Below are 26,883 nucleotides of genomic sequence, written 5' to 3' on the forward strand. Positions count from 1 at the left end.
GAATCTTAAATACAGCAAATCAGTAACTAAAACCCTTGGTCCTGGCTCAGTAGAGGAGCAAATCAGTGGAGCAGCCTCCAGTCCCAGCTCAGAAAGCAAACTCTGGGAAACCAGGCTATTCATTGAAAATAGAAGCAAAGCTACTCTCTGCAAACACAAGGGGGGCCCTATGCTCAAAGCCAAGGCTCAGAGCTGTACTACAAGCTTGGGACAGCTTCTTGCTGTCCTTTGTTCTAGAGTAGAGCACTACCATAAAAGTAAAAAAAGAAGAAATACCAAAAAAAAAAAAAAAAAAAAAAAAAAAAAGAAAAGAAAAGAAAAGAAAAGAAATGTGTAAGAAACATAAAAGTACCTTGACTGTAGAAACTACTATGGTGACAGGGAAGAGCAAAACATCAATTCAGATGAGGACAAAATGTTCATAGAGAAAATCCCGAAGATTGATCTCAAGCCCAAAGAGCCTTCTTTGAAGTACTCATCAAAAAGACTTTAAAAGGCAAATAAGAGAGGTAGAGGGAAAAAATGAGAAAAGAAAAAAATGAGAGATATGCAAGAGAGAGTCAACAGCTTGGAAAAGAAAGGGGAAAAACATGACTAAAGAAGAAAATAACTCCTTAGGAAAACAATCGGCTGTAAAAAAAAAATCCATTGAAGAAAACACCTTCAAAACACCTTCAAAAGTAGAATCAACCAAATGAGAAAAGAGATACAAAAGCTAACTGAAAGAAAACTCAGACATTCTCAATCTCAAATATTGCTAGTGACAGAGATGAGTCTCCTAATACAATCTTAAGTGTTAGAGAGGGGTGTGGCCTTAGAGCAATGTTTTTTTAAACCAGGCATATTTGAACCAGAATCTGAGGGACCCTAAAGAGAATAATTTTGGAACCAAATTTTTCTACAAAATTAGAAGCAATTTCTTGAAATTAGCTGAAATCAATTCATTAAAATCAATATATAGAACTGCTCAAAATAATTTTATGTCAATACAAAGCTTTATTTTTTGTGGCAGCAATAATACTATAAAAAGATATTTGAGATAATAAATGAATGAGATGACTTGTTATGTCAGTTAAAACCCAGATTTTTTTCAGTCCAGCCCTTGCTTTAAACACAACCTTATGTTCAGGAGAATGTCTGAATGGGTTAAGAGATTATGTGCCATCAAAATTTCAGCAGACTGATGGCAAATTTGCCAGTACAAATGGCTTATACAGAAGACAAGCTTACTTATTTCACTTTCTATAATCTCTGGACAATAGTCTTTATGATTTGGCTGGGTTTTCACCTTCAAAATCTCTTTATAAGCTAGTGTGCACAGAAGAACTTTTCTTCAGTCTTTGTAATCTTACTGCCTGTCCCTTTGTGGTCGTCAAATTTGTTATGGAAGAAATAACTCCTTTCTCAGTTCATGTAGTAGGTAACTTCTGTTAAAATTGATCTACCACAATGCAGAAATTATAGAGTTAAAATTCTACTTTTATTATGCTTAAACATAGATTCATATCCCAGACACAAAATAAACCCTAATTAACATTAGGATTTTAACACGGCCTCATAGGCAAAATTACATCAGAGTAACAGATAAAAACTTCATTAACATATTGCAATCTTGTAGCCCATTTTGGGCTATAAAAGTTAAAAATAAAAGACAAATTCATAATTTCATGCTTCTTTCAGTGTCATAAAAGTGAACAAATCATTAAACAAAATAATAATTCCATAGGAAAACAAACCTAGTTAAACAAATTCTATAGGCAAACTGAGACAGATTACAGATTAAACCACATTTAGAAAGCTGATTGAGGGTGAAGATTTACAGATCACTTAGAAAACATGGAAAACTGATGTCCTCCCTTGCTTGGAATTTCACTGATTATTTTGATTTCAGAGGAGAGATGGATTCAAGAGTTAGGATCATACCAGCTTGTTCTGGCAGGATCTATAACTATAATAATTAGTGGAAAGGGGGATACTGTGTTTTTTAGGCTTTTCCCTCAAAATATCAGATCTTTGGCTTTCAGAGGGATTACAAAACTTGAATTTTGGATTAAGGAGCTCAAATTTCATTTAATCTACAAGAAAGCACTATTTGAGTATTTGAGAGGAAGTGTGATATTTTTAGGTTTATGCCCAAGAGAATAGGAGAAACATTAACTTGACCATCTATCTAGGTTAGATACAGTAATGTTTGGATTGTGGGAAGAGGAATAAAATAACTTCCTTAGGCTTTTATCAGAATAAATTGTCAACTAATAGATTCCACAGGAATAATTATTGAACATCTTTGGTACATTTTTGGTAGTCATTTTAATTCACTCAAATATTCATTCATTTATTAAGTATTACTGATGAGAAAAGATCTTTGAGACTTCTGGCCAAGATGGTGGAGAGGAGGCACACAGCTGTAAGTCTGCTTTCTCAGAATATATCCTACAGTTCTGAATTAATGCGCACGAAACAACCCACAAAAAAGTTACCAAGAGAAGACATCCTTGAGATTGACAGAAAGGTCTGTTTTTTGCTTTGAGGCGGGGACGGTTTTAGATCAGGCACAGGCTGAGAGCAGGCAGTGGCAGGGAGGTGGGTGGGGTGCAGCCAAAGCCGAGCAGCCCAGCAGAGGGGACTGGGGTGTGGATCTCAGCCCTCTGCAGGGTAGCTTTGCTACAGGATTGGATACTTGCTCTGTATGTCAGGAGCCCAGCAGATAAGCTAAAATCACCCAGGGGTGAAGAATACAAGCCCAAACACCTGGAGTTACTCAGGACCTGGCCACCCCTCCCCCACAGCATCTCAGCACTCTCTCAGAGTCTCGAAATGCAGGTGCAGCACAGTCCTGCAAGTTCCTCACTGCTGCCCCACAGTCTGTAGAGGAAGCTCGGTAACACCACCCAGCCCCTCCCCCCAAAAAAGCAGATTCCATTTGGGTTTTTTTTTCTTTTTTTCTTTGCTATTTTGTCTCTGATTCTTCTCTGACAAAATAAGCAAAAAATTGAAAAGGACCTTAACTACTGACAGCTTTTAAACAGACAGAGAGCGGACTCTAAACCCTGAGGAGACTAAAAACAGACTGTCTCCAGGTGAATTATTAGAGGAGATCATCTGTTCCTCAGCACAGATGAATCTCATAGAAGAATTAAAAAGGCTCTCACAAGAGAGCTAGAAGAAAAATGGAAAAAGGAGAGGGAGACTTGGCAAGAGAGTCTGGAGAAGTCATCGCACTCACTTAAAGACAGAATGGATAAAGCAATCAAATCCTTGAAAAATAGGATTCGTGAACTGGAAACAGAAAATAGCTCTAAAAATTGGTAAATGGAAAAAAAATCATAGAACAAAACAACACAATTGGACAATTAGAAAAAAAAGATAAAAGTATAAAAAACACTTCATTGAAAATCAGAATAGAACAAATGGAATTGAATGACTTGAGGAGACAAGAAGAATCAGTCAAGCAAAACCAAAAAAAATGAAAAAAAGAAGAAAAATATGAAATGCCTTCTTGGGAAAACAAGAGACCTGGAAAATAGGTCCAGGAGAAACAATCTGAGAATTATTGGACTCCCAGAAAAATATGATGAAAAAAAGAGCCTGGACATTATTTTCCAGGAAATTATCAAAGAGAACTGCCCAGAAGTCATAGAAACAGAGTGTAAAGTAGACATTCAAAGAATTCATTGATCACCTACTGAAAGGGATCCTAAAATCGAAATACCAAGAAATATAGTGGCCAAATGCCACAACCCTCAAAAGAAGGAAAAAATACTCCAAGCGGCTAGAAAAACCCAATTCAAATATAGAGGAGCCACAACAAGGATCACCCAGGATCTCGCAGCATTAATATTAAAAGATTGAAGGGGCCTGAATATTATATTCCAAAGGCTAAGGAACTCGGTATGCAACCAAAAATAACTTACCCAGACAGAATGAGCATCTTTTTTCCAGGGAAGAAGATGGTCAAGTAACGGCACAAGCAAATTTTGACCATTTTGATGAAAACCAGAACTTAACAAAAAGCTTGATATACAAATATAGAACTCAAGAGAAACCAAAAAGGTAAAAAGAAATCTTGGGAACTGTATTTCTGCTGTAAAGATGTATAAAGAATACATGTATACCTTGTAAACTAGAGGTGGAAAGGAAATTGTACCAGAAAAAGGGTAAAGTGGGGGTACTGCATCTCACAAAGAGGCAAAGGAAACCTATTATATCTGAGAGAAAGAATGGAGGGGATGAACATAGTGGGTATCTACTGCCAATCAGAACTGGCTTTAAGGGAAAAATTGTAGATATATTCAATTTATGTTGAAACTTCTCCAACCTCATTGAAAAGTGAGAAGGGTAAAAGTGAAAATAAGCTAAGCAGAAGGGAATATGGAAACTGTGAGGGAAATGAGTAAGACGGGGGAGGAATTCTAAGGGGAAGTGGGGGGGCAAGGGATACTAAAAAGGGAGGGGTGTGAGAAGCAAGTGGTGCTCACAAGTTTAATACTGGGAAGGGGGGGGTAGGGGGAAAGAAGGAAAAGATAAACAGGGGTTAACAAGATGGCAGGTAATACAGAATTAAGGAATGGAACCATAGTGGAAGAATGGATGGAATCTGGAATGGGTTGTTTACAGAAAACACACCTGAAGGAGGGAGATACATGCAGAGGAAGCGGTAAAAGGTTGGAGCAACTACTAAGCCCAGGTGAAGTCAAAAAAAGCAGGGTAGCCATCCTGATCTCTGCATCAAGCAAAACAAAACTGATCTAATTAAAAGTGGTAAGGAAGGGCACTATGTCTTGCTAAAGGTTAGCATAGATAATGAAGCAGTATCAATATTAAACATATATCCAATTAAGTGGTGCAGCATCTAAATTTTAAAAGAGAAATTAAAGAGCTGCAAGAAGAAATACACAGCAAACTAAAACAGGGAGATCTCAACCCTAACCTGTGAATTAGATAAACTCAAAACCACAAAATAAATAAGAAAGAAGTCAAAGAGGTAAATAGAATGCTAGAAAAGTGCTAGATATGATAGATCTCTGGAGAAACGAAATGAGACAGAAAGGAGTACACTTTCTTCTCAACAGTTCATGGAACCTATACAAAAATAGACCATATATTAGGACATAAAAACCTCAAACTCAAATGCAGTGAGGCAGAAATAGTAAATGCATCCTTTCTTGCACCACAAAGCAATAAAATTACACTCCAACAAAAAAGCTAGGGTAAGTAGACCAAAATAGTTGAAACTAAATAATCTCATACTAAAGAAATGATTGCGGAAATACAAAGTATAGATATAATTAATAATCCCATCCAAGATAACGACAATAATGATGACATCATACCAAAATGTGGACGCGTTTAAAGCGGTAATAAGGGAAATTTACATTTGTGAGCCTACTTGCATAAAATAGAGAAAGATAAGGTCAATGAATTGGGCTGTGCCAGAAAAGCAACAAATTAAAAAGCCCTAGTCAAACACAAAACTTGAAATTCTAAAAATAAAAGGAGAGATCAATAAAATTGAAAGTAAAAGTCCTTATTGAATTAATGAATAAACTAAGAGTTGGTTCTATGAAAACCAACAAAAATAGACAAACTCCTTAGTAAATCTGATTAAAAAAAGGAAAGAGGAAAATCAAATTGTTAGTGCTAAAAATGAAAGGAAAACTCACCACTAACGAAAAGGAAATTAGAGTCATAATTAGGAATTACTTTGCCGAACTTTATGCCAATAAATTTAACAACTTAAATGAAATGGAAGAATACCTTCAAAAATATAGCTACTCCAGATTAAAAGAGAAGAAGTAAATAGATTAAACAGTCACCCTAGGAATAAGAAATAGAAAAAGCCATTAGCCAACTCCCTAAGAAAAAATCCCAGCACTCAGATGGATTACACGTGAATTTCTACCAAAATTTAAAGAACAATTAACTTTATTGCTATATAAACCATTTGGAAAAATAGGGATTGGAAGGAGTCCTACCAAATTCCTTTTATGACACAGAAATGGCAGACACGGCACTGATATATGTGTTGAAACAGAAAGAGAAAAATGATATCCCTATGACTTAATTTTCAAAACATATGTATGGATAATTTTTCAACATTAACCCTTGCAAAACCTTGTGTTCCAATTTCCTCCTTTTGATAGCAAGTAATCCAATACATGTTAAACATGATAAAATATATGGTAAATCCAAAATATGCATACATATATCTTGCTGAACAAGAACAATCAAATTAAAAACAGAAAAAAATGAGAAGGAAAATAAAATGCAAGCAAACAACAAAAAGAGTGAAAATGCTGTGTTGTGACCCACATTCTGTTTCCACTGTCCTCTCTCTAGGTGCAGATGGCTCTCATCACAAGATTATTGGAACTGGTCTAAATCATCTCATTGTTGAGGAGAGCCATGTCCATCAGAATTGATCATCATATAATCTTATTGCCATATACAATGATCTGCTCATTTCACTTACCATCAGTTCATGTAAGTCTCTCCAGGCCTCTCCAAAATCATGCTGCTGATCATTTTCTTATAGAACAATAATATTTTATGACATTCATATACCATAACTTACTCAGCCATTCTCCAACTGTTGCCACTACAAAAAGGGCAGCCATAAACCTTTTAGCACATATGGGTCCCTTTCCCTCCTTTAAGATCTCTTTGGGATATAAGCCCAGTAGAAACATTGCTGGAACAAAGGGTTTGCACAGTTTGATAACCCTTTGGGCATAGTTCCAAATTGCTCTCCGGAATGGTTGGATCGGTTCACAATTCCCCCAACAAGGTATTAGTGCCCCAGTTTTTCCATATCCCCTCCAACATTCATCATCATTTTTTCCTGTCATCTTAGCCAATCTGAGAGGTGTGTAATGGTAAGAATGAAAAGTTTTAGAAGAAATTAAAACTATGTCATATGAAAAAAATGCTCTAAGTAACTGTTGATCATAGATAATCATCAAATTAAAATTACTCTGAAGTATCATCTCACATCTCTGAAATTGGCTAAAAGGAAAATGATAAATGTTAGAGAAGATGTGGGAAAATTAAAAACTAATATATTGTTGGTGGAGTTATAAACTGATCCAATCATACCGGAGAGCAATTTGGAACAATTCCCAAGGGACAATCAAACTGGGCACATCTTTTGATTCACTTAAACCACTATTAGTTTGTACCTTAAAGAGATCATAAAAAAGGGAAAAATATTTATAGGAATTTTTTTGTGGTGACAAAGAATTAAAAATTGAATGGATGTGCATTAACTAGGTTGATTGTCATATATAAATGTAATGAAATACTATTGTTCTATAAGAAATGTTAAGAAATTCCAGAAAAGCTTTGAAAGACAAGTGTTGCTGAGTTAAGTGAGCACAACCAGGAGAAAATTATACACAGTTACAATAGCAGTGAATGATGATCAACTATCTTCTCAGTGATTCAATGATCCATAACAGTTCCAAAAGATACATGATGGAAAATGCTATCCATATCCAGAGAAATACCCATGGATTCTGACAGCATAGCAAAGAACACTATTTTCACTTTAAAAAAATTATTTATGGTTTTTACTTTCTGTTCTGTTTCAGCCTTCACAACATGATTGATTGGGAAATGAGTTTAACATGATTGCACATTTATAACCTTTATCAGCTAGCTTAACATCTTGAGGAGGAGAGAGAAGTGGGAGAGAGGGAGAAAAATTTGGAACTAAAAATCTTATAAAAATGAATGTTGAAAACTATTTTTCCATAGAATTGGAAGTAATTGTAACTTTTACTAGGCTCCAAAACATCAATAATGTTATTGAGATAAAATTCAATTAACTAATTGCAGAGAAAACTAATCCCTAATCTGATCAATTTTTCCCCATGACATCCCTCACTCCAAATCTAGGAGAATGTATGTTCAAGGATTTTCTTATTGCCACTACATTTTCTGCCAGTTAAATCTTTTTCCTCTTCCCTCCTTGTCATTCTACCATTTTGAAGCCACAAAACAGTAGAATCCCCTTCCCACAGGAAAGGTCACTGTTATACAACTAGGTTCAGTTCTCCTCCATCAAGATACTTGGGACTGAGACTGGAGATAGTGAAAAGTGAATTCCTCAGTGTAAGAGGAGACTGAGACAGCTTTGATATGCAATCTTTGGGAGATCTTCCATCAAAGAGAAAGGGAATATTGGGATTTGAAGAGGAAATGAAATTGCCAAAAATTTCAGGAAGGAAAAAATTCATTTTAAAACCTTGAACCTGAATAGATAAAGAAACAGGGGGAATTATTATAACAGAATAAAAAATGGCCTTCAGGTTATCTAAAGGAACAGAAATATCCACAGATAATTATTGTAAGACTAAGAAAAATATACCAACATCTGATGAAACAGAGCACTCTGTGAATTCATAAAAGAGTATGGAACTAAAAGCACAATGTTCCTGACTGGTTCAAGAGATGAATGAAAATTATGAAACATAATTAATAACCTGTATAGTATAAATAATTTGCAGAAAAGAAAAACAAATCTCATTAGGAAAACAAGAGAGGACATGAATAGTGATTATTTTGGACATCTCTACAATAATGATATAATTTGATTTCATGTTTATTTTGGAATTGATAAAGAAGACCTAATACTTCTGGGCATGCATCTGATAAATATGTTTTCTCTTTAAAAGTTTTTTTGGATGCATAAGTCCCAGTGAATGATTCCTATCTTGGCATCTGAACAGAAAAGAGATTTAAGGAGATGAGAATCAATCATTTTACTGGGCTTGGTTTCCAAATGGTTACTATCTCATCTCACTGAGATTATTGGGTGTCTGTTACTGGAACTGGGCATTGGAATGGTGATATATTTAATGTGTGTGATTCCTTTAAAAGCCAAACATCTTTTTGTCACTTTTTAAAAAAATACAAAAGCAGTAATAATTCCCCTTTGGAAGTATAAACAAATAAGCAGAACTCTTCTTTTAAACAAAATTAATTTCTATCTTGGTGAGACTTTTTAGTCTTATACACACATGTGTGCGCACAAGCACACACACACACACACACACACACACACACACACACTTGAGTCTGTGAGTTTTCTAGACTGTGGAATTGTATTATCTGGATTATCGTTTTTCTTCACCTTTTTTAAAACACTAATAACATCACAGGGTGATGCCTCGACATGTTCATGAGTTGGATTTAAGTGAGACAGAGTTGGGAAAAGTCTCAGTCTCACTCTCTCTTCCAGAGTGGTACAACTCTAGTGGCAAGACAAAAGTTAAGACAACTGGTGTTGGTAAATTTGGTATATTTGATATCTGACCAAGCACTAAGCACTTCACAGCACTGCTTCAGCTGGCTTCATGGCTGTTGGAACAAACTGTTCTCATCCACCTATTCTAGTGGGAGAAGTCTTCATATGCTTGGGGTAGACATCCCTCTGAATCAGTGATAGCTTTGAGATCAGAATAGGTTTCTTTGGTGTATATATACCCTTTTAGGAAAAACTCTTTCTGTGAATAAGTCTTCATAGTCTCCCATAAGGAGGATGGGTAGAAGAAGGCTTCCTTCAGGCATATTTTAGGTTTTTTTAGGTTTTGTTACAGCCATACCACCATCTGCACAAAGATATATCTTCATTCAACATCTCTACTGTAAATCTCCTGGGGAAAAGATCACTAACACAGGGTGCACTTGTATTCAGGGCTTGGTTTAGGTGGGTTTTTGATTACAGAGCTATCACTGTGGTAGGAACAAGTACTACAAGTATCACAGTGACACAGTCCAGCACATAATCTCCCTCTCCCAGAGCATTCCTGCAGAACCTTCAGGAGGTTTATTTATTAACTTAAGAAAGAAGAGAGCACTAGAAGTAAGTGGTGTAAATAAAATTCTATGAATTTTCTGGAATTTTAGTATCCTTGACTGGTGTTGACCCTAGAAGGGAGGATAAAGATAATTACAGATGGTTATTCTGTTTAAATTAATTTGTGTCATTTACCTTTGGTTACATCATAGTATCTATGTCTATTTTGAATTACAAACTTGTCAGAATGAGTTAAATGGTTTTGCTCATCAGCCGTGTTCCTGAGAATTAAGCTAAATTTCAAAATCCCTTGTGATTATTGGGACATTTGATGGTGATCTGATAGAAAAGGATAGATGGTATCTGAATAGACGATTAGTACAGAGGTTTAATAGAGAAAATGAGAGATCTGTTCTTTCCATTTTTATTCTTTCCCTCCTCATTGTATTCTTCATATTACTGCCATATCAGTCTTTTTACTCACTGTTTCTGGTGTTACTGCCCTGAAATACTTTCAGTGGTTCCCTATTGCCTACAAATTAGTGCCCAAACTCCTTAGCCTGAGATTCAGGGTCCTTTAACCTTATGCTACTTTTCCAGGCTTATTTTGCCCTGTACAAACTGGACTACTGTCTTGCACTTTTCCCACTCGAAGATTTTACTTATTTAATTAAATAAACATTTACTAAATATTTGAAACTGGAGCATGCAAAGCAGCCAACTGACAGACTCAAATCCACTGGTGAAACAAGATTTCTCCCAGTGGAATGAGCAGAGCAGAACAATTTGTTCCAATGACCACAAAGATACTGAAGAAGGCACTGAGAAGCACTTAGGCCTTGGTCAGACACTGAAGATACTAAGACACTGCATCCTGGCCATTGTCAGACAGCATGACTTTGGGCTTGTCCCTGGGCTTCAATGACTCTGGAAGAGAAAGTAAGGGTGAAGAACTTTTCCAACTCTGTCTCACTTAAATTCAATTTATGTTCAAATCAAGACTCAAGCTGTGTTATCATTGGTTCTCCTTGAAAGCAAAGACTGCACAACAACTAAACACTTATTGTATAAAAAGATTATATAATAAACTCTTGGAAAATAAAGATAAACATGGAATGTTTCTTGAATTCAAGGAGTCTACATTGCTCTGGAAAGGTTGGTGGATACCAACATGTACCTATAAAAGTAAGATCTCATGTAATTTGAAGATGAGTATTACATACAAATTATATTATATTATAATATCCCATATTAGGGACAGGTGCTAGAGGAGAAAGTACATGATAGAGATTTCACATGAATTGATCCCTGAAGGCACTCAAAAACTCTGAGAGGCAGAGATGAGAAGAGAGTGAATACTAGGGAATCAAGAAAGATTTGAAAACTTGATTTGAAGGATACTAAAGTATTAGATTTAGAATTTGAAAATTTGAGCTTGAATCCTATCTCTGTAAAAGGTGTATTTGATACTAAGAAATATGTATTCTCTCTTCTCATTGAATACTTAATGTTTCCTGTTGGATCCTTAAGGTATCCATATGTCTTTTATGGGCAGCTAAGTGGTACAGTGGAGAGAACACTGGATCTGGAGTGAGAAAGATCTAAGTTCAAATGTGGCCTCAAATAGTTACTCGCTCCTTGAATCTGGGTAAATCATGTAGAATCTGTTTTCCTTAATTACTCATTTGTAAATGAGGATATACCTGGAGAAGGACGAAGCCACTGCAGTATCTTTGCCAAGAAAACACCATGTGGTCACAGAGAGTTGTGACATTATTAAAGAACAATTTGAGTTTCTCAAGCAATTTAGTCAATTCCTGTTTTGCTTTTTGTTTGTCTTTCAGTTTGACTGAAGTTGTGTTCCATTGTGTTACTGTTTATGCCTTTTTGTAATTCAGATGCTTCTTCCTTTTTTTTTTTTTTCAAACTTCTCCTTTCTTTACCTTACAAAACTCTACTCTTTGTCTACAGCATTACCTCCAATTCTTTGATGCCTCTTCCAGGCCATCTCTTCTGCACTAATCACTCTTCTTTCCTCATCTTGACTCCTTGATCAAGTAATTCAATTTTATAACATCTTCTCTTGAATCTTGTCACCACATCATATCACATTCTAGAGATCTAAGATTCAGCCTTGCATTATTGCCACCATTCATTGCTTTTCTCAACTACACTCTTGTTATTAGGAAATGCTACTATTCTAATTCTTACTGTTTCAAACTCATCAAATGTCTTTTTCAACCCTTTTACTTCTCAAGCCTCCCACATTTCCTTGTCTTCACCCTCCTTTTCTCAGCTGGAAACTCTGCCCCTTTTTTATAGGAAAAAATTGAGACCTTGACCCTGAGATCCCTCTTCTCCCCCTTTCTCATTTCCTATCAATCAAATGCCTTTTCCTACTATTACCTCTTTTATCCGTTTTACCAAGGATAACCCCTTTATTTGTTCAAGTGTCTCTATACTATTCTATCTCCCCCACCAAATTATCCTTTCTGCCATCCATACACTTTCATTTATTTTTCATCTCTCTCTGTCTATAAACATATTCAGATATCCCCCATTCCTGGAAAAAAAAAACCTTAGATCCTTCCCTTGATAAGTTCATTTCCACTAACTGTTGTCTTACAGCTCTTTGAAGCAGAAAAAGCTGTCTACCTAAAACTACTTTGACTTTCTCATCTCCAACTCTTTTAAACGCCTTCCAATCTGTTACTAATTTTATTCCAGTGAAACTGCCTACTTAAGTAATACTAATGATCTCTCAGTTGCTAAATCCTATAACCACAAATCTTTGACCTCTCTGTGCTCTTTGTCACTTTGATAACTTTTTCTTGATACTTTCTTCTCTCTAGCTTTTTGGAACATCTTTCATGTTTCATTTATGTTGATTTCACTTTGTTAAATCTCTCCAATGTTACTCCTCCTCTCCTCTGACATTGCCATCATTCTTGAGAAGGTCTTAAAGTCTGGACTATGACAATAGTGATGGTGGTGGGTCTGCTGCCTTAATTTTCTTTCCACTCCATTCCATTTTTCACTCAGCCACTAAAGTGATTTTTCTAAAGTGCAAGTCCAAGGTATATAAAACCCTTCATGACTTAACCCTCCACTACCTTTTCAGTTTTCTCATGCCTCACTCCTCAATATGTTCTCTGATTCAATGACACTGATTTTCAATAACAGTTTGAATGATAAAGATACTCCATCTCTTGACTCCAGACATTTTCTCTGACTACCTGGAATGCCCCACTTCCTCTACTCTACCTCTGACCACTTTGGCTTCCTTAAAGTTTTAAATAAAATATGATCTTTTACTAGAAGCCTTTCTTGATTCTATTGTCTTCATTCTGTTAATCTCTTCCTCTTTATTTTGTATATAGATAACTTTGTATAAATTTATTTGTATGTTGTCCCCCCATTTGATTTTAAGATCCTTGAGGGCAGTAACTATATTTTGTTTGGTGTCCTCAGTACGTGAACCCAATAAAGTGCTTTAAAAATGGTTGTTGATTGATAGTTATCTTTATAAAATTTTGATACTAAGGCTTTTGGAGTACATAAATTTATTACTGATATGGATTTATTGGTTATGGTTCCTTTCAGCATAACATAGTTTCCTTGTTTATTCCTTTTTATTTCTTAATTATGATTTTTTTTGTCATATGGTATGATTGAAACTCTTACTCTTTGGGGGGATTCATTTAATGTATAATAAATTCTTTCCCCATCCCCTCAGTTTTATGTATGTCTTTGTTTTTAAAATGTGTTTCTTGTCTGATCTGTCATTCATTTTTTTATTAGAATTTTCAATTCATTAAAATTTTTATAATTTTCATAAGCAATCACAAAAATATATCACGTAAAATTTTTTTCTAATAAGTCAGACTTGTAAATTCCTTATTTCAGATGTGAAATGTCTTAGTTTCTCATCAAAGCACTTTATTACTTTAGAATTTCCCAATTTGTTATTAGCATGGCTTTCATGGTTTTAAAATCTTGCCCAAATAGAAGGTCAAAAGGAATCTAGAAAGTCCCCAAACTTCTTCCTAATTCAGACCTTAAAACAAAAAACTTCAAATTGTTCTTCACAATAGTTGGACCAGTACACAACTCCATCAACTACATATTAGTATACCTATTTTTCCATCAACCTCCTGCATTAGTCATTTTTAAATTCATTGTTTTATTAGCCAATCTGATACTTGATTAAAACAACCTCAGTTATAAACTCAATTATAATTGCTTTAGAGAATTTTCTTTATTGATAGTTTTGCTTATTCTGAAAACTTCCTATTCATATCCTTTCATAAATATCAATTGGGAATGACTATTTTTATAACTATGTCTCAGTTCCCTATATATTTGAAAAATGAAATGTGTATCAGAGAAATTTGCTAAAAAATTTCCTTCTCAGCTTCCTATTTTCCTTCTAATTTTGGTTGCATTAGTTTGTGTGTGTGTGTGTGTGCAAAACAGTCTTAGTTTCTTTAATTTTGCATTTTCTCCTAAGATTCTCTTTTTTCTTATCTATAGATACAATAGATATTTTTTCAATGATCCTTTAGTTTGCTTATGTATGTCTCTATGTATATGTAAATCATGTACTCATTTTGAGTTTATCTTAGGATACGGTGTAAGATATTTCTCTAGTTTTTATCAGATTGCTTTCCAGTTTTTCCAGTATTTTAAAAATTTTAAATAATGAGTTCTTGCTCTCAATGCTTGTAACTTTAGGTTTATCAAACACTAGATTACTGTGGTCATTTACAATTGTATATTGTGTACTTAATCTATTCCACTAATCAACCACTCTGTTTCTTAGCCAGTACCAGATTGTTTGGATGATTGCCACTTTGTTCTGTAGTTTGAAAACTGATACGTTTAGATTGCTTTCCTTTACTCCTTCCACCCCTTATACGTCTCTTGATATTCTTATATGTGTTCCCACAGATAAATTTTTAAAATTATTTTTTAAAGTTCTATAAAGTAATTCTTTGTTAGTTTTATTGTATGTGTCTTAAAGTTATATTTTATTTTGGTTCCCCTAAGAATCCACCACTCTTTTAGTTAGTATAATAAATAAGTTTCTATGTAGACAGTATAAAATAAAAATAGCAAAAAGTAACATTTGCAAAGAGGAACCAATAGTCACTTAGGAGTGTCCCATAAATCAAAGGAACATAACAATGACTTGCAAACTGAATTATAAATTAACTAAAGTCACATCCTGAGAATATATGTGCTAAGCCAGTTAGGCATCATTGAAGGCCCTTTTGTCCTTCTAACCATCATGATCTGTAAGTTTCATATAAGCTCCAGACATTGGTAGTAAGACCAGCAGAACAACAAATATTGCTGATAACTTTGAGATAATGTGAATATGTCAATAAACTAATACCGCAATGGCCCAGATAAGAGTCTATCCTCCATAATAAATGTATAAAAGGAGAATCCAAACTCTTGCCTCCTTTACCCCAACTCAGTACTCTTCCTTTTTATGAGAATATTTGACTATTCTCTACTTTCTGCCTGTAGTTATGAAGTGATTTCTATATATACTCCCTCCCCATTCTCTTTCCCATGCTTTCTGCTTTCCTCTATCTTTCCTGACAAAATATAACCAGGAACTTTGTGAACACAATTTCAAAACACTTTTCATTCAAATAAAAACAGATCTAAAGGATTCTTGTCCTCATATTGTCAGCTTTTAAAACCCTTCTTTTTTCTCTGTACTTTATATTTTGCAACTTTGCTAAAGTTGTTAATTGTTTCAGGCTAATTTTTAAGTTAATTCTCTAGGGTGCTCTAAGTATACCACTATATCATCTGTAAAGATAGTTTTGTTTTGGAAGATAACAGGATAAGGCAGGAAAATATCTGTCTCTCCCCAAATTCCCTCCTATCCCCAATAACTTGAAATAATGCCTCAGAGTGAATTTCAGAATGTCAGAAATAATTAAAAGTCAATTTAAAGCAGTTTTCCAATTTAAGACAACTTGGGGAAGATTTAGGAAAGATCTGCTTTCCTGAGTAATAGTAATAGTGATAATCTAGCCCATATGCTTTGAGCTCTTAAGACTGACACAACAAGTATATATTTTCAAAGAAGAGACTCAGTGTAGTTTTAGGCTAGAATAAGAAAAGTCGCTAAGATAAGATGAAGGAATGAATCAATGTGAATAAGAAAGCTGAAGTTTTTAAATTTATAGAGATCCACTGGAAGAAAAATGATAGAGAAAAATTAAGCAAGTAGAAAGAAAAGGATAATTAGTGAAAAAGGCAAGAGAGTTGTATTGTATTTGCACTGATAGTATGAATACAGGGTCTGAAAATAAAGGATTTGGATTCATTGAAGAATGTTTGAAGTGTTTCTTTTTTTTTTTAAGCTCATGATGAGATCATCAGGATAAGAAAAATAGAAAAACTTGCTATGCTTGGTTCCAGGGTGGAGAGAGAGCAGAGACCTTAATTGCAGGTTTCAATTACAGAGTAGAAAGGAGCTTAAGGTCACAAAAGAACAGCAGGGGAGCCAAGATGGTGGAGTAAAGCCAGGAAGCTGCTCAGAGTTCTCCCAGTTTCCCTCTAAAATCATATGAACCCAAGCCTCTGAACAGTGTGATGGAATTAAACCACTCTCTAGCTCCAGATAGACTGGAAAAACTTCAAGAAAAGTCAGTCTCACTGGGATGAAAAGAATGTTCAGCTCGATTGTTGGGAAAGCCAGGGGAGGATCTTTTTTATCCTGAGGCAATTACAATTAAGTGATTTGCTCAGGGTCAGCACAGCTAGGAAGTGTCAAGTGTCTGAGGCCAGATTTGAACTCAGGTCCTCCTGACTTCAGGGATGGTGCTCTATCCACTGCACCACTTAGCTGCCCCCAGTGAGAGGGTCTTAATTACAGCAAATCAGTAACTAAAACCCTTGGTCCTGGCTCAGTAGAGGAGCAAATCAGTGGAGCAGCCTCCAGTCCCAGCTCAGAAAGCAAACTCTGGGAAACCAGGCTGTTCACTGAAAAGAGAGGCAAAGCTACTCTCTGCAAACACAAGGGGGCCCCTATGCTCAAAGCCAAGGCTCAGAGCTGTACAAGAAGCTTGGGACAGCTTCTTGCTGTCCTTTGTTCTAGAGTAGAGCACTACCATAAAAGTAAAAAAAGAAGAAATACCAAAAAAAAAAAAAAAAAAAAAAAAAAAAAAAAAAGGAAAGGAAATGTGTAAGAAACATAAAAGTACCTTGACTGTAGAAACCACTATGGTGACAGGGAAGAGCAAAACATCAATTCAGATGAGGACAAAATGTTCATAGAGAAAATCCCGAAGATTGATCTCAAGCCCAAAGAGCCTTCTTTGAAGTACTCATAAAAAGACTTTAAAAGGCAAATAAGAGAGGTAGAGGGAAAAAATGAGAAAAGAAAAAAATGAGAGATATGCAAGAGAGAGTCAACAGCTTGGAAAAGAAAGGGGAAAAAATGACTAAAGAAGAAAATAACTCCTTAGGAAAACAATCGGCTGCAAAAAAAAATCCATTGAAGAAAACACCTTCAAAAGTAGAATCAACCAAATGAGAAAAGAGATACAAAAGCTAACTGAAAGAAAACTCACACATTCTCAATCTCAAATATTGCTAGTGACAGATGAGTCTCCTAATACAATCTTAAGTGTTAGAGAGGGGTGTGGCCTTAGAGCAATTTTTTTTAAACCAGGCATATTTGAACCAGAATCTGAGGGACCCTAAAGAGAATAATTTTGGAACCAAATTTTTCTACAAAATTAGAAGCAATTTCTTGAAATTAGCTGAAATCAATTCATTAAAATCAATATATAGAACTGCTCAAAATAATTTTATGTCAATACAAAACTTTATTTTTTGTGGCAGCAATAATACTATAAAAAGATATTTGAGATAATAAATGAGTGAGATGACTTGTTCTGTCAGTTAAAACCCAGATTTTTTTCAGTCCAGCCCTTGCTTTAGACACAACCTTATGTTCAGCAGAATGTCTGAATGGCTTAAGAGATTATGTGCCATCAAAATTTCAGCAGACTGATGGCAAATTTGCCAGTACAAATGGCTTATACAGAAGACAAGCTTACTTATTTCACTTTCTAATCTCTGGACAATAGTCTTTATGGTTTGGCTGGGTTTTCACCTTCAAAATCTCTTTATAAGCTAGTGTGCACAGAAGAACTTTTCTTCAGTCTTTGTAATCTTAATGCCTGTCCCTTTGTGGTCGTCAAATTTGTTATGGAAGAAATATCTCCTTTCTCAGTTCATGTAGTAGGTAACTTCTGTTAAAATTGATCTACCACAATGCAGAAATTATAGAGTTAAAAGTCTACTTTTATTATGCTTAAACATAGATTCATATCCCAGACACAAAATAAACCCTAATTAACATTAGGATTTTAACACGGCCTCATAGGCAAAATTACATCAGAGTAAGAGATAAAAACTTCATTAACATATTGCAATCTTGTAGCCCATTTTGGGCTATAAAAGTTAAAAATAAAAGACAAATTCATAATTTCATGCTACTTTCTGTGTCATAAAAGGGAATAAATCATTAAAAAAATAATAATTCCATAGGAAAACAAACCTAGTTAAACAAATTCTATAGGCAAACTGAGACAGATTACAGATTAAACCACATTTAGAAAGCTGATTGAGGGTGAAGATTTACAGATCACTTAGAAAACATGGAAAACTGATGTCCTCCCTTGCTTGGAATTTCACTGATTATTTTGATTTCAGAGGAGAGATGGATTCAAGAGTTAGGATCATACCAGCTTGTTCTGGCAGGATCTATAACTATAATAATTAGTGGAAAGGGGGATACTGTGTTTTTTAGGCTTTTCCCTCAAAATATCAGATCTTTGGTTTTCAGAGGGATTACAAAACTTGAATTTTGGATTAAGGAGCTCAAATTTCATTTAATCTACAAGAAAGCACTATTTGAGTATTTGAGAGGAAGTGTGATATTTTTAGGTTTATGCCCAAGAGAATAGGAGAAACATTAACTTGACCATCTATCTAGGTTAGATACAGTAATGTTTGGATTGTGGGAGGAGGAATAAAATAACTTCCTTAGGCTTTTATCAGAATAAATTGTCAACTAAGAGATTCCACAGGAATAATTATTGAACATCTTTGGTACATTTTTGGTAGTCATTTTAATTCACTCAAATATTCATTCATTTATTAAGTATTACTGATGAGAAAAGATCTTTGAGACTTCTGGCCAAGATGGCGGAGAGGAGGCACATAGCTGTGTAAGCTCTGCGTTTTCTCTCAGAATATATCTCATTACAAGCCTCTGAATTAATGCGTTACTGAAAATAAACCCACAAAAAGTTACCAAGAGAAGACATCCTTGAGATTGGACAGGAAAGGTCTGTTTTTGCTTGAGGGCGGGGACGGTTTTAGATCAGGCACAGGCTGAGAGCAGGCAGTGGCAGGGAGGTGGGCAGGCAGCTGAAAGCCGAGCAGCCCAGAGGGGACTGGGGTGTGATCTCAGCCTTCTCTGCAGGGAGAGCTTTGCTACAGGATTGGATACTTTGCTCTGGGAGCAAGTCAGGAGCCCAGCAGATAAGCTAAAATCACCCAGGGGTGAAGAATACAACCCTAAACAGCTGGAGTTACTCGGGACCTGGCCACCCCTCCCCCACAGCGCCTCAGCACACTCTCAGAGTCTGGGATGAAGGTGCAGCACAGTCCTGCAAGTGCCTCACTGCTGCCCTGCAGTCTGTAGAGGAAGCTCGCTAACACCACCCAGCCCCTACCCCAAAAAAAGCAGATTCCATTTGTTGTTTTTTTTTCTTTTTTTCTTTGCTAGTTTGTCTCTGATTCTTCTCTGACAAAATAAGCAAAAAATTGAAAAGGACCTTAACTACTGACAGCTTTTAAACAGACAGAGAGCGGACTCTAAACCCTGAGGAGACTAAAAACAGACTGTCTCCAGGTGAATCTCCACAGGAGGAGATCATCTGTTCCTCAGCACAGATGAATCTCATAGAAGAAATTAAAAAGGCTCTCACAAGAGAGCTAGAAGAAAAATGGAAAAAGGAGAGGGAGACTTGGCAAGAGAGTCTGGAGAAGTCATCGCACTCACTTAAAGACAGAATGGATAAAGCAATCAAATCCTTGAAAAATAGGATTCGTGAACTGGAAACAGAAAATAGCTCTCTAAAAAAAATTGGTGAAATGGAAAAAAATTCCATAGAACAAAACAACACAATTGGACAATTAGAAAAAGATAAAAAAAGTGAGTGAAAAAAACACTTCATTGAAAATCAGAATAGAACAAATGGAATTGAATGACTTGAGGAGACAAGAAGAATCAGTCAAGCAAAACCAAAAAAAATGAAAAAAAGAAGAAAAATATGAAATGCCTTCTTGGGAAAACAAGAGACCTGGAAAATAGGTCCAGGAGAAACAATCTGAGAATTATTGGACTCCCAGAAAAATATGATGAAAAAAAGAGCCTGGACATTATTTTCCAGGAAATTATCAAAGAGAACTGCCCAGAAGTCATAGAAACAGAGTGTAAAGTAGACATTCAAAGAATTCATTGATCACCTACTGAAAGGGATCCTAAAATCGAAATACCAAGAAATATAGTGGCCAAATGCCACAACCCTCAAAAGAAGGAAAAAATACTCCAAGCGGCTAGAAAAACCCAATTCAAATATAGAGGAGCCACAACAAGGATCACCCAGGATCTCGCAGCATTAATATTAAAAGATTGAAGGGCCTGGAATATTATATTCCAAAAGGCTAAGGAACTCGGTATGCAACCAAAAATAACTTACCCAGACAGAATGAGCATCTTTTTCCAGGGAAGAAGATGGTCATGCAATGAAATAAGCAAATTTCACCTATTTTTGATGAAAAAACCAGAACTTAACAAAAAGCTTGATATACAAATATAGAACTCAAGAGAAACCAAAAAGGTAAAAAGAAATCTTGGGAACTGTATTTCTGCTGTAAAGATGTATAAAGAATACATGTATACCTTGTAAACTAGAGGTGGAAAGGAAATTGTACCAGAAAAAGGGTAAAGTGGGGGTACTGCATCTCACAAAGAGGCAAAGGAAACCTATTATATCTGAGAGAAAGAATGGAGGGGGATGAACATAGTGGGTATCTTACTGCCATCAGAATTGGCTTTAAGAGAAAAATTGTAGATATATTCAGTTTATGGTAAAACTTATCCAATCTCATTGAAAAGTGAGAAGGGTAAAGTGAAAAGTGAAGGAATAAGCTAAGTAGAAGGGAATATGGAAACTGTGAGGGAAAGGAGTAAGACAAGGGGAGGAACTCTAAGGGGAGGGGGGGCAAGGGATAGTAAAAAGGGAGGGGTGTGTGAAGCAAGTGGTGCTCACAAGTTTAATACTGGGAAGGGGGGGAAGGGGGAAAGAAGGGAGAAAAGCATAAACAGGGGTTAACAAGATGGCAGGTAATACAGAATTGGTTATTTTAACCATAAATGTGAATGGGGTAAACTCCCCCATAAAGAGGAAGTGATTAGCAGAATGGATTAAAAGCCAGAATCCAACAATATGTTGTTTACAGAAAACACACCTGAAGGAGGGAGATACATGCAGAGTAAAGGTAAAAGGTTGGAGCAAAATCTACTATGCTTCAGGTGAAGTCAAAAAAGCAGGGGTAGCCATCCTGATCTCAGATCAAGCAAAAACAAAAACTGATCTAATTAAAAGTGGTAAGGAAGGGCACTATGTCTTGCTAAAGGTTAGCATAGATAATGAAGCAGTATCAATATTAAACATATATCCACCAAGTGGTGCAGCATCTAAATTCTTAAAAGAGAAATTAAAAGAGCTGCAAGAAGAAATACACAGCAAAACTAAAATAGTGGGAGATCTCAACCTTGAACTCTCAGAATTAGATAAATCAAACCACAAAATAAATAAGAAAGAAGTCAAAGAGGTAAATAGAATGCTAGAAAAGTTAGATATGATAGATCTCTGGAGAAAACGAAATGGAGACAGAAAGGAGTACACTTTCTTTTCAGCAGTTCATGGAACCTATACAAAAATAGACCATATATTAGGACATAAAAACCTCAAACTCAAATGCAGTGAGGCAGAAATAGTAAATGCATCCTTTTCAGACCACAAAGCAATAAAAATTACACTCAACAAAAAGCTAGGGGAAAGTAGACCAAAAAATAGTTGGAAACTAAATAATCTCATACTAAAGAATGATTGGGTGAAACAGCAAAGTATAGATATAATTAATAACTTCATCCAAGATAACGACAATAATGAGACATCATACCAAAATGTGTGGGACGCAGCCAAAGTGGTAATAAGGGGAAATTTCATATTTCTAGAGCCTACTTGCATAAAATAGAGAAAGATAAGGTCAATGAATTGGGCTTGCAACTAAAAATGCTAGAAAAGCAACAAATTAAAAAGCCCTAGTCAAACACAAAACTTGAAATTCTAAAAATAAAAGGAGAGATCAATAAAATTGAAAGTAAAAACCTATTGAATTAATGAATAAAACTAAGAGTTGGTTCTATGAAAAAACCAACAAAATAGACAAACCCTTAGTAAATCTGATTAAAAAAAGGAAAGAGGAAAATCAAATTGTTAGTGTTAAAAATGAAAAGGGAGAACTCACCACTAACGAAAAGGAAATTAGAGTCATAATTAGGAATTACTTTGCCGAACTTTATGCCAATAAATTTAACAACTTAAATGAAATGGAAGAATACCTTCAAAAATATAGCTTACCCAGATTAAAAGAGGAAGAAGTAAATAGATTAAACAGTCAAATTTTAGAATAAGAAATAGAAAAAGCTATTAGCCAACTCCCTAAGAAAAAAATCCCCAGCACTAGATGGATTTACATGTGAATTCTACCAAAAATTTAAAGAACAATTAACTTTATTGCTATATAAACTATTTGAAAAATAGGGATTGAAGGAGTCCTACCAAATTCCTTTTATGACACAGAAATGGCAGACACGGTACTGATATATAGGTTGAAAACAGAAAGAGAAAATGATATCCCTATGATCTCCCTAATGAATATTGATGCTAAAATCTTAAATAAAATATTGGCAAAAAGATTACAGAAAATCATCTCCAGGATAATACACTATGACCAAGTAAGTTTTATACCAGGAATTCAGGGCTGGTTCAATATCAGGAAAACTATTGGCATAATTGACTTTATCAATAACGAAATTAAGAAAAACCATATGATAATCTCAATAGAGGCAGAAAAAGCATTTAATAAAATTCAATATCCATTCCTAATAAAACTCTTGAGAGGATAGGAATAAATGGACTTTTCCTTAAAATAGTCAGAAGCATCTAATTAAAACCATCAGTAAGCATCATAGGCAATGGGGAAAAACTGGAACCTTTCCCAGTAAGAGATCAGGAGTGAAACAAGATTGCCCACTATCACTATTAATATTCAATATTTTATTAAAAACTCGAGCCTTGGCAATAAGAGTCGAGAAAAACATTAAAGGATTTATAGTAGGTAAAGAGGAAACCAAACTATCACTCCTTGCAGATGATGTGATGGCATATTTAGAGAACTCCAGAGATTCTACTAAAAAGCTATTAGAAATAATTCATAACTTTTGCAAAGTTGCAGGATACAAAATAAATCCCTACAAATCCTCAGCATTTTTATACATCACCAACAACATCCAATATCAATTGATACAAAGAGAAATTCCATTCAAAATAACTGTCAATAGCATAAAATATTTGGGAATCTATCTACCAAAGGAAAGTCAGGAACTATATGAGCAAAATTACAAAAATCTTTCCACACAAATAAAGTCAGATTTACATAATTGGAAAAATATTAAGTTCTCTTGGATAGACCAAGCAAATATTATAAACATGATAATACTCCTTAAACTAATCTATTTATTTAGTGCTATAACAATGAGACTCCCAAGAAAATATTTTAATCATCTAGAAAAAATAACAAGAAAATTCACATGGTAGAACAAAAGGTCAAGAATCTCAAGGGAATTAAAGAAAAAAAAATCAAATGAAGGTGGCCTAGATGTACCTAATCTAAAACTATATTATAAAGCAGCAGTCACCAAAACCATTTGGTATTGGCTAAGAAATATTAGTTGATCAGTGGAATAGGTTAGGTTCACAAGACAGAATAGTCAACTATTCTGTTGCAATCTATTGTTTGACAAACCCAAAGATCCCAACTTTTGGGATAAGAATTCATTATTTGACAAAAATTGCTGGGAAAACTGGAAATTATTATGGCAGAAATTAGGCATGGACTCACACCTAAAACGGAATACCAAGATAAGATCAAACTGGGTCCATGATTTAGGCATAAAGAATGAGATTATAAATAAATTAGAGGAACATAGGATAGTTTACCTCTCATACTTGTGGAGGAGGAAGAAATTTGTGACCAAAGATGAACTAGAGATCATTATTGATCACAAAATAGAAAATTTTGATTATATCAAATTAAAAAGCCTTTCTGCAAACAAAATCACAAACAAGATTAGAAGGGAAGCAACAAACTGGGAAAACATATTCACAGTTAAAGATTCTGATAAAGGCTTCATTTCCAAAATATAGAGAGAATTGACTCTAATTTATAAGAAATCAAGCCATTCTCCAATTGATAAATGATCAAAGATATGAACAGACAATTTTCAGATGATGAAATTGAAACTATTTCCACTTATATGAAAGAGTATTCCAAATCACTGCTGATCAGAGAAATGCAAATTAAGAGAACTCTGAGATACCACTACCCACCTGTCAGATTGGCTAAGATGACAGGAAAAAATAATGACAAATGCTGGAGGGGATGCAGGAAAACTGGGGCATTGATGCATTGTTGGTGGAGCTGTGAAGGAATCCAACCATTTGGGGCAATCTGGAATTATGCCCCCAAAATTATCACACTGTACATATCCTTTGCTCCAGCAGTGCTACTACTGGTCTTATACCCCAAAGAGATACTAAAGAAGGGAAAGGGACCTGTATGTGCCAAAATGTTTGTGGCAGCCCTGTTTGTAGTGGCTAGAAACTGGAAAATGAATGGACACCCATCAATTGGAAAAGGGTTGGGTAAATTGTGGTATATTAATGTTATGGAATATTATTGTTCTCTAAGAAATGCCCAGCATGATGAATACAGAGAGGCTTGGAGGGACTTACATGAACTGATGCTAAGTGAAATGAGCAGAACCAGCGGATCATTATATACTTCAACAATGATACTGTATGAGGATGTATTCTGATGGAAGTGGATTTCTTTGATAGAGAGAAGATCTAACTCAGTTTGAATTGATCAGTGATGGACAGAAGCAGCTACACCCAAAGAAAGAACATTGAGAAATGAATGTAGTAAACTTCTTGCATTTTTGTTATTTTTTCTGCGTAATTTTTGCTTTCTGAATTTAATTCTTCCTGTACAACAAGAGAACTGTTTGATTCTGCACATATATATATACTGTTTAAGATATACTGTGCCATATTTAACATGTATAGGACTACTTGCCATCTGGGGAAGGTGGTGGAGAGAGGAAGGGGAAAAATTGGAACAGAATTCAGTGCAAGGGATAATGTTGTAAAAAAAAGTTACCCAGGCATGGGTTCTCTCAGTAAAATATTCTAATTAAAAAAAAGATAATTTCCTGAAACATGATTTCTAGGTTTTTTTTTTTTTGATTATAATTGTCAGGCAAACTAACAATTTTTAAACTACCTCTCCTAGATCTATGTTTTAGGTCAGTTGTTTTTCCAATAAAATATTTCACATAGTTTTCTAGTTTTTCATTCTTTTGGATTTGTTTTGGAGGCCTCCAAAAGTTGTCACTTCTATTGCTTTTCATGACCACTTTTGGTTTGCTAGTTTCCCAAGGCTTTCTTACCCTACTGACAAATTTTTCTTGCTGATTTTCTAAGTTGGATTTTTTCTTGTCATCTTACCGAATCTGACAGGTGTTTCATAAAGTCATTAGCTTCTTAATTCTAGTTTTCAAGGAATTACTTTCCTCAGGGGTCTTTTGTATCTTCTTTTATATTTGGCTAATTTTGATTTTTAGAGCCTTCTTCTCCCCATTTGTTTTTTATGTTTCCTTTTGCACCACTCTCAATTTTTTCCTCATTTTTCCTTCTGTTTCTCTTACTTCATTTTCAAAATCCCCTTTGAGCTCTTGCATGGTCTGAGAAGAATTCTTATTTTTCTTGGAGGCTTTGGATGTAGAAGCTTTGACTTTATTGTCACCTTCTGTGTGTGTGTTTTCATCTTGTCACCATATTAACTTTTTATGATCAGAATCGTTTTTCTGTTGTCTACTCATTTTCCTAGTCTGTTTCTTAGCTTTTAACTCTTTAACTCGTTGTTAATGTAGGACTCTGTTTCTAGGGTGGAGGGTGCACTGTCCTAAGCTTCAGGAGTTTGGTGTAGCTGTTTTCAGATATTCTTCTAGGGACCTGATCACAAGCACTCTTTTCCACCCTGGAACTGTGAGGAGGTTCCTCACTCAACTGTGGCTGTAAGTTTCAGTGTACTAAAGCAACAGAATCCTTCTAGTGCTAATGAAGAAACTTTCCATGAGCTGAGGCCTCCAAAAGCTGCCACTTCTATTGCTGCTCATGACCACTTTTGATTTGCTAGTTTCCCAAGGCTTTCTTACCCTACTGACAAATTTTTCTTGCTGACCTTCTAAGTTGTCTTTGGTGTCTCTGGCCTGAGAGATCTAGAAATTGCCAGTACTGCCTCTGATTCAGAAGCCCCAGGGGCTATTCTTGCTTTGCTATAGTAAGGGATGGGGCTGGGGCCAGGGCTTTGTTGGTGTGGCCTGCATTGAGACTAGTTGGATTCCCACCATGGTGTCTCAGACCTTTCCTGCTAACCATTTAAATTGTTTTCAGCTGGAAAATGTTCCACTTTGTCTTTTTATGTGTTCTGACACTCTAAAATTTGTTTAGTCATTACTTGAAGGAATTCTGAGAGGTTTGGAGGAGAGGTTGACAAGTTCCTGTCTTTACTCTGATATCTTGGCTCCACTTCCTATTAATATTTTCAAAGAACCAGCTTTTAGT

This window comes from Sarcophilus harrisii, chromosome 2 (genome assembly GCF_902635505.1).
Source record: "Sarcophilus harrisii chromosome 2, mSarHar1.11, whole genome shotgun sequence".
NCBI classification, from domain to species: Eukaryota; Metazoa; Chordata; class Mammalia; order Dasyuromorphia; family Dasyuridae; genus Sarcophilus; species Sarcophilus harrisii.